This window comes from Pteronotus mesoamericanus, unplaced genomic scaffold (genome assembly GCF_021234165.1).
Source record: "Pteronotus mesoamericanus isolate MK-2021 breed Mesoamerican mustached bat unplaced genomic scaffold, CSHL_Meso_final contig_24, whole genome shotgun sequence".
Lineage (NCBI taxonomy): Eukaryota > Metazoa > Chordata > Mammalia > Chiroptera > Mormoopidae > Pteronotus > Pteronotus mesoamericanus.
The window spans coordinates 15,719,312-15,725,311 of NW_026555100.1; the positions used below are offsets into that span (position 1 = coordinate 15,719,312).

The 6,000-nt window shown below is 40.8% G+C and overlaps 1 pseudogene; it reads right to left on the reverse strand.

The window, feature by feature from the left end:
• Positions 1 to 4,371, reverse strand: part of LOC129069735 (60S ribosomal protein L21-like) — a 108,697-nt pseudogene extending 104,326 nt beyond the window's left edge.
• Between the last annotated feature and the right edge of the window lie 1,629 nt (positions 4,372 to 6,000).

Below are 6,000 nucleotides of genomic sequence, written 5' to 3' on the forward strand. Positions count from 1 at the left end.
ATCCGATAAGTTGGCAAACAGGCAGGAGAGAATAAAGCAAAATTAGAATCCTGATTTCTTTTGTGGATTTTTAAAAAATAATACATAGAACTGATTTTTGTCAGAATAACAGGTATGCTTTGGGTCATAATAATGTAAGTATGTTTTCTTTGTACTGGGTGTTCTTGGGACATCACCTATGTACAGGGAAAAAACACCCCAAGGAATCCTCTGTGAAGTTGTGCATGTTGCCAAGATGAATCGAGTGCCAAGCTAAATCCCTACCACATGGTACATGTGAGTTGAATCTCTTCCAAATGCAGGGCTCCTTCTTAAGTAGCTGTGTTGACTAATTACTTTCATCAGGATAATTGCACCTAAGAAAAGGGTACAATTATTTCTACTGAGTGGAATATTGACATCGTTTAATGAAGAAATGTGGTGACAAACTATGTATTTAGAGAGAAAATAAAGCAGTTACCAACAGTCTGTTTCCAAGAAAGAATTTTTAAGCATGTCTAGTATACTCTTAAGTATTCAGAATGAAGCTAATTGGCATTTCCACAGCACACAAGACTCAACCTCCATCTAAGGCAGTGGATGCCAATAAATTGCCATCAACCAGGCACTAATGAGTCCTATAACATGGTTGAGGAGCAGAGCAGTCATTAAATTGGGCTCAGCTTAGAGCCCACTCACACCACCACATTTCAAAAGGATATTTCTAGTCACTATTCCACACAAACAGTAAACCCACATCATCATGTTATGTGGGAGTGACAAATTTTTATAAAATTGCCATGCAGAAGGATTATAGTCTAACTATTGACTGGGTCTTAGAATACCTGCTGATGGATAAGAACCCTAAAGTTCATTCCTTCTTTATTCACTCAACAGATGTTGATCAATCAACTATTATTTGAAAGGCACTATGCTAATTCCTATATTGTAATCCAAAAGGAATCCGAAAAGGAATCCACTATCGAAACACTTATAACCCCAAAAGGACCATTCAGTCATCCATTCAGGTCTCTATTGGCAACTCTGGTAGCTTCTGTGGTCTGCTGCCCAAATAGACCTTCAAAACTGAGGCACTGATTTCTCCAGGTGCCGGAAGTAGAAACTGTTGATAGTTCACAGTTGATTCTGTCCTCTCCAGGAACAGGTGCAGGCAAAAGAATACGCACCTCCTTTCCTGGAGACATCTGAATCCAGTGACTGGAAGAACTGGAGTACAAAGGCTCTGGACTTAATTAGGGCAACTGTGAGTATTATCAAATCTCCAAATCTTACTGTAGGATCAACTGAAGCCTCTTTTGCAACCATCAAAATTCACCTTCTCCTTCTGCCCAGTCCTGCAACTGCCACTCATCACAGATGACATTACCAAAAGCACTCCTCAACAAACCTCCTGCATGCAAATCTCAAAGTCTGAGAGTTTGTCACCTGAGAAAGACAAGCTGGGACAGTTCCTGACAAATGAGATTCTGGGATGACAACTGTAGAATGGGATTTAGAAGCTGGATCACCTAGTTCTAACATGAAAATCTCATCGCTTGTGTGCAGTTGTGGTGCAATTGTTAAAAATCCCGCTAATGGAGAGCGGAGATGAAAAAGAGAGCCTAAGAGTGAAATATCACCAACATAAGGCAGTGTGAGAACCTAAGAGCTTTCTTGGTAATAAAACAAGCAAGCAAACAAACAAAAATAAAAACAGATACTCATCTCCTGTAGCCAGAGTGCATAAATAGCTGAGACTTAAATCTGGCAGGGCTATAGAGAAGGCTAATTCTCAACACCAGCATGTCTTCTACAGTAAGTGCAGGGACCCGATGGGGAAGGAGTAGTACGTGGAGACATGAGATGGGAACATGTTGGCTGCTGCTCTAGAAAATCTTAAATCTTTAGATTCCTCAGATTCCCCTGAGTTCTGTAGTTACTCAGAAGTGGTCCTCCACTTCTTCTTCAAGCTTTACAGGCTTGCATGTCCCACCCTACTTTTCCTTGAAGATGGTGCAGAAGCTTTTGTCTTGCAAAATAATACAAATCCCTTTATGATCTATCCTACCGTCCCTTCTGGCCACCAGATCATGGGAAAAGTTATAACATAATCCATCTGAGAAAGGTATGGGCCTGGTGAACCAGGTTAGAGACTATATAGAGATAGGTTAGTGACTGTATATCAAAGAAGCTGCAATACCTAGCCAACCTGTACTGGCAGAAGCTAGAAGAGTTTACACGTGATGGCATTCTGAGGACGCTGTATCAAGGAGGACAAAATGAGTTGGAAAGGGAAGAGTTTATCAATATGTGAGCACTCTCCTGTGATCCAGGATTTACACCCCATAAAGGACCCCAGGAGACAGTGCTATTATGCCAGCAGGATGGTTCTTGGAAGTTGGGACAAAGCAATAACCTACACCTAATGAAGTATAAATGTAGCAGATGTTGGAGGCAGTAATCAAAAGATTCAGAGAAGCAAGCCTGCTAGAACACAGCGATATTACAGAAAACCCACCCATCAACAATGTTCCATGGCCCCGACCAGTATGGCTCAGTTGCTGGGCCTTGTCCTGCAAAGCAAAAGGTCCCCGGTTTGATTTCAGGTCAGGGCATATGCCTGGGTTATGGGTTCAGTCCCGGGTAGGGCACATGCGAGAGGCAACTGATTGATGTCTCTCTCTCACATCCGTGATTCCATCCCTCTCTTTCTCCTTCCTATCCCCTCTCTCTAAAAGTAAATAAATAAAATCTTAAAAAATAAACCCAAAACAATGTTCTGTGCAAGGACCTAAAGGACAATCCATTTACCTAAGTGTTGAGAAACATGCCAGTGAGAAGGGTACTAGCATCAAGGAGAAGCTCAGTGACAGCTGCCCTTAGTAGACCGTAGCAAAAAGAGATTCTCTTGAAGACATGGGCTCCATGCTAAAAATGGGTATGAGAGGATCCTGAAATAAGAGAAACCAGATGGCTGCACTTAGCTGAAAAAAACAAGGTGAATACAATTATCATAATGAATAGTAAGGTCAAAGTGGTAATCAAGGAAGCAGACCTGCAAAGAGCTACAGAGATGGTTAATAAAATACGATATTCCAAATATTAAGATAAATGGCCTGTCTTTGAGAGTATTGCTCGAGATTTACAGTGAAAAGAAATCAAGAATGGATGATCGAGAGTTTTGGGGTGGATACCTCAATAAATAAAAATTCATAATATCTTGTCCAAAGTTTAGGCCTGAGGCATTCTCAGATCTGGGATACATTGACTGATGGAAAGTTCATGTCCCTAGGAAAAAAATCCTATGACACCATAACAAAGTTAATTAACGATGATCCCTCCAGTTCTTCCATAAGGGACCTCTGTCCATTTACTTAAAAGACAGTACACCAGAGAAAGAGAAATGGCAAAACATTTCAAGAACTGTTAGATACAGAGTCCAAATTAACATTGACACCTGGTGACCCTAAGCATCATCATGGACTTCTGTTACGTTGGGGCTGTATGGGTGTGATAAATGGAGTTCTGGCCCAGGTCCTGCTTACTGTGGACCTTCTGGGGTCCATTGACTTACTCCATCATCATTTCTGCCCCTGAATTTAAAATTGACATGAACATACACACTTGGTAGTTCAACCTATATACAGCTTCTTTAGTCTATACTATTGTAGTTGGAAAAGCCAAGTAGGAGACTAAGAAACTGTCTTGCCCTCCCCAGCTAAGAGAGTATGCTGGGACAGCCCCTTCAGAGCAAATGACGAATTTTAGCATGTCATAATCCCACCTTTCTGAAGGAAGCTCAAGGCTTGGCAGGCCTTTTTAGGTCTGTGTGTAGCATGTTTCATGCTGGGGAATACTGCTTCCACTCCTTTACTAAGAAACATGGAAGACTTCCAGCATTGAATGTGTGCCAGAACAATAAAGAGGTATGCAACAGGTCCAAAGTATAGTTTAGGCAGCCTTGTCACTTGGGACATTAGATCTAGCAGATCCTATGCTTTAGAAGTATCTGTACTGAGAATAGATACTGTGTATAGTTTATGCTGTGTCTAGTTTATGGTAAGTTCTAATACAAGAATGATAATATAGACCCCTCTGTCTATGTTTGTGGCCAGGACCATTCCACCTACTGCACAGATTTCTAGGTGATTTAAAATAGCTTTTCATATGTTATTGAGCCCTAGTGGAGATGGAGCACTGGACCATGGAACATCAAGTACCCACCTGGCCAGAGAGACCAATCAGAAACTGGGTTGCCAGATCCAGCAAGTCATAAGTTTCAGAAGGCTCGGCAGTGATACATGGTAAGGTGGAAGTGGCACCGTTGTTATCAGATGTGAGCAAGTTCAGTGCGCACCAGTGAGTTCCATGGGCATGGGGCCAGGCCCCCATGCCCAACCCCACTGTTTTGCGGGACACTTCCCTGAGCTTCCACATTTGTCTCCATGATGGGGGTGGGGAGGAGATGGAGGATGGCACATGACCTGGTAATAAAGAAGGGAAAAAGGCTAAATTGTTTCTATTCTGATGACATACATCAAGGTGCTCTGTACTTCCCACCTCCTCTGCTAATTGACGATCTAGGAAGCTGATTATCTTGGTACTATGATGCCACCTGAAGTTTAAACCAAGTTGCTACCTAACTGAAGACTTAGTCTTTAATTTCCTTTCATTCCATGCATTTAACAATTACTTATTGAGCCTCTACTTTGTATTGGGAATACAGCAATAAACAAAATAGACTAAACAGATTTCCTTCAAGAAGCCTACATTTCTGTGGGGAGGGAATAAAAGATAAACAAGTCAAAGACATAGCATATACAGAGGTGATAAGTGCTATATAGAAAAATAAAGAAGTAAGAGGGATTGGCAGGTGAGCAGAAGTCCAGTTTTAAATAAGGTAGTTTGGAAAGACATCAACAAGAAGTAAACTTTTAAGCAAAGGATTGAAGCACATGTCTGTGATATTAATATTCTAGAGAGAAGAAACCGCAAATGCAAAGGCCCTAAGGCAGTGGGCATGCCTAAAATGTTCAAAGAATAGGGAAAAAACCCAGTAGAATTGCATTATAGTGACATAGAAGAGTTGTTGGAGGTAAGCTCAGAAAGATATGGACTACTAGACCTTTATGCTTAGAGGCCATTGTAAAATCTTGGAATTTCATTCTTAGTAAAATAGAGAGCCATTGGAGAATTGTGAGCAGAGGATGCACATGATCTTACTTATACGTGAAATTAGTTGATTTGGTCTCTGAAGATACGACTATTGGTAGGATAAGAATGGAAGCCTGAAAGTTATACCATAAACCAGGGAGAAGATGTTGGTGGCTTATACCAATGTAACAATAATGGAAGTGATGAGGTTAGATGAATTTGATTATTTAAGGACATAAATAATTTTCAGACAGATTAGATGTGGGGTGAGAGAAACAGACAAGTGGAAAATGGTTGTGAAAGTTTTTGGCCTAAACCAAAGTGGAGAAAACTGAGGGAGTAGCAGCTTTGAGACAAAAGCTGAGGAATTCAGTTTTGCACAACATAATACTGAGATACCTATTAGACACTCACGTCAAGTTATTGAGAATGTGTGTTCAGAGCTGAGGTATATATTTGAGGATCATTAGTATGTAGATAGTATTTAAAGCTCTGAGGCCAATGAGATCACCAAGAATACAGTTATGTGGAAAAGGAAATGAGAACAAGCAGTGAGCTTTAGGTGTACTCTACCATTAAGATGTTAGGTGAGGCAGGGGAGTGGGTGTGGATCTCAGGAAGAATCTGCAGAAGGAACTGAAAAGGAGCAGCCAGTAAGTTAGGAAAACCAGATGTGTGTGGTACCCTGGAAGCTAAAGTATTTCTAGAGGGATGGAATGACCATCTGTGTCAAACGGCTTTGATAAATCAAGTAAGATTAAGACTGAGAATTGATTTTTGGATCTCCTAATATGAAAGACATTGTTGATCTTGATGAAAGAAGTGTCTATATCTTTCTTTGTTAATACTCAGATCAAAAACCTATTC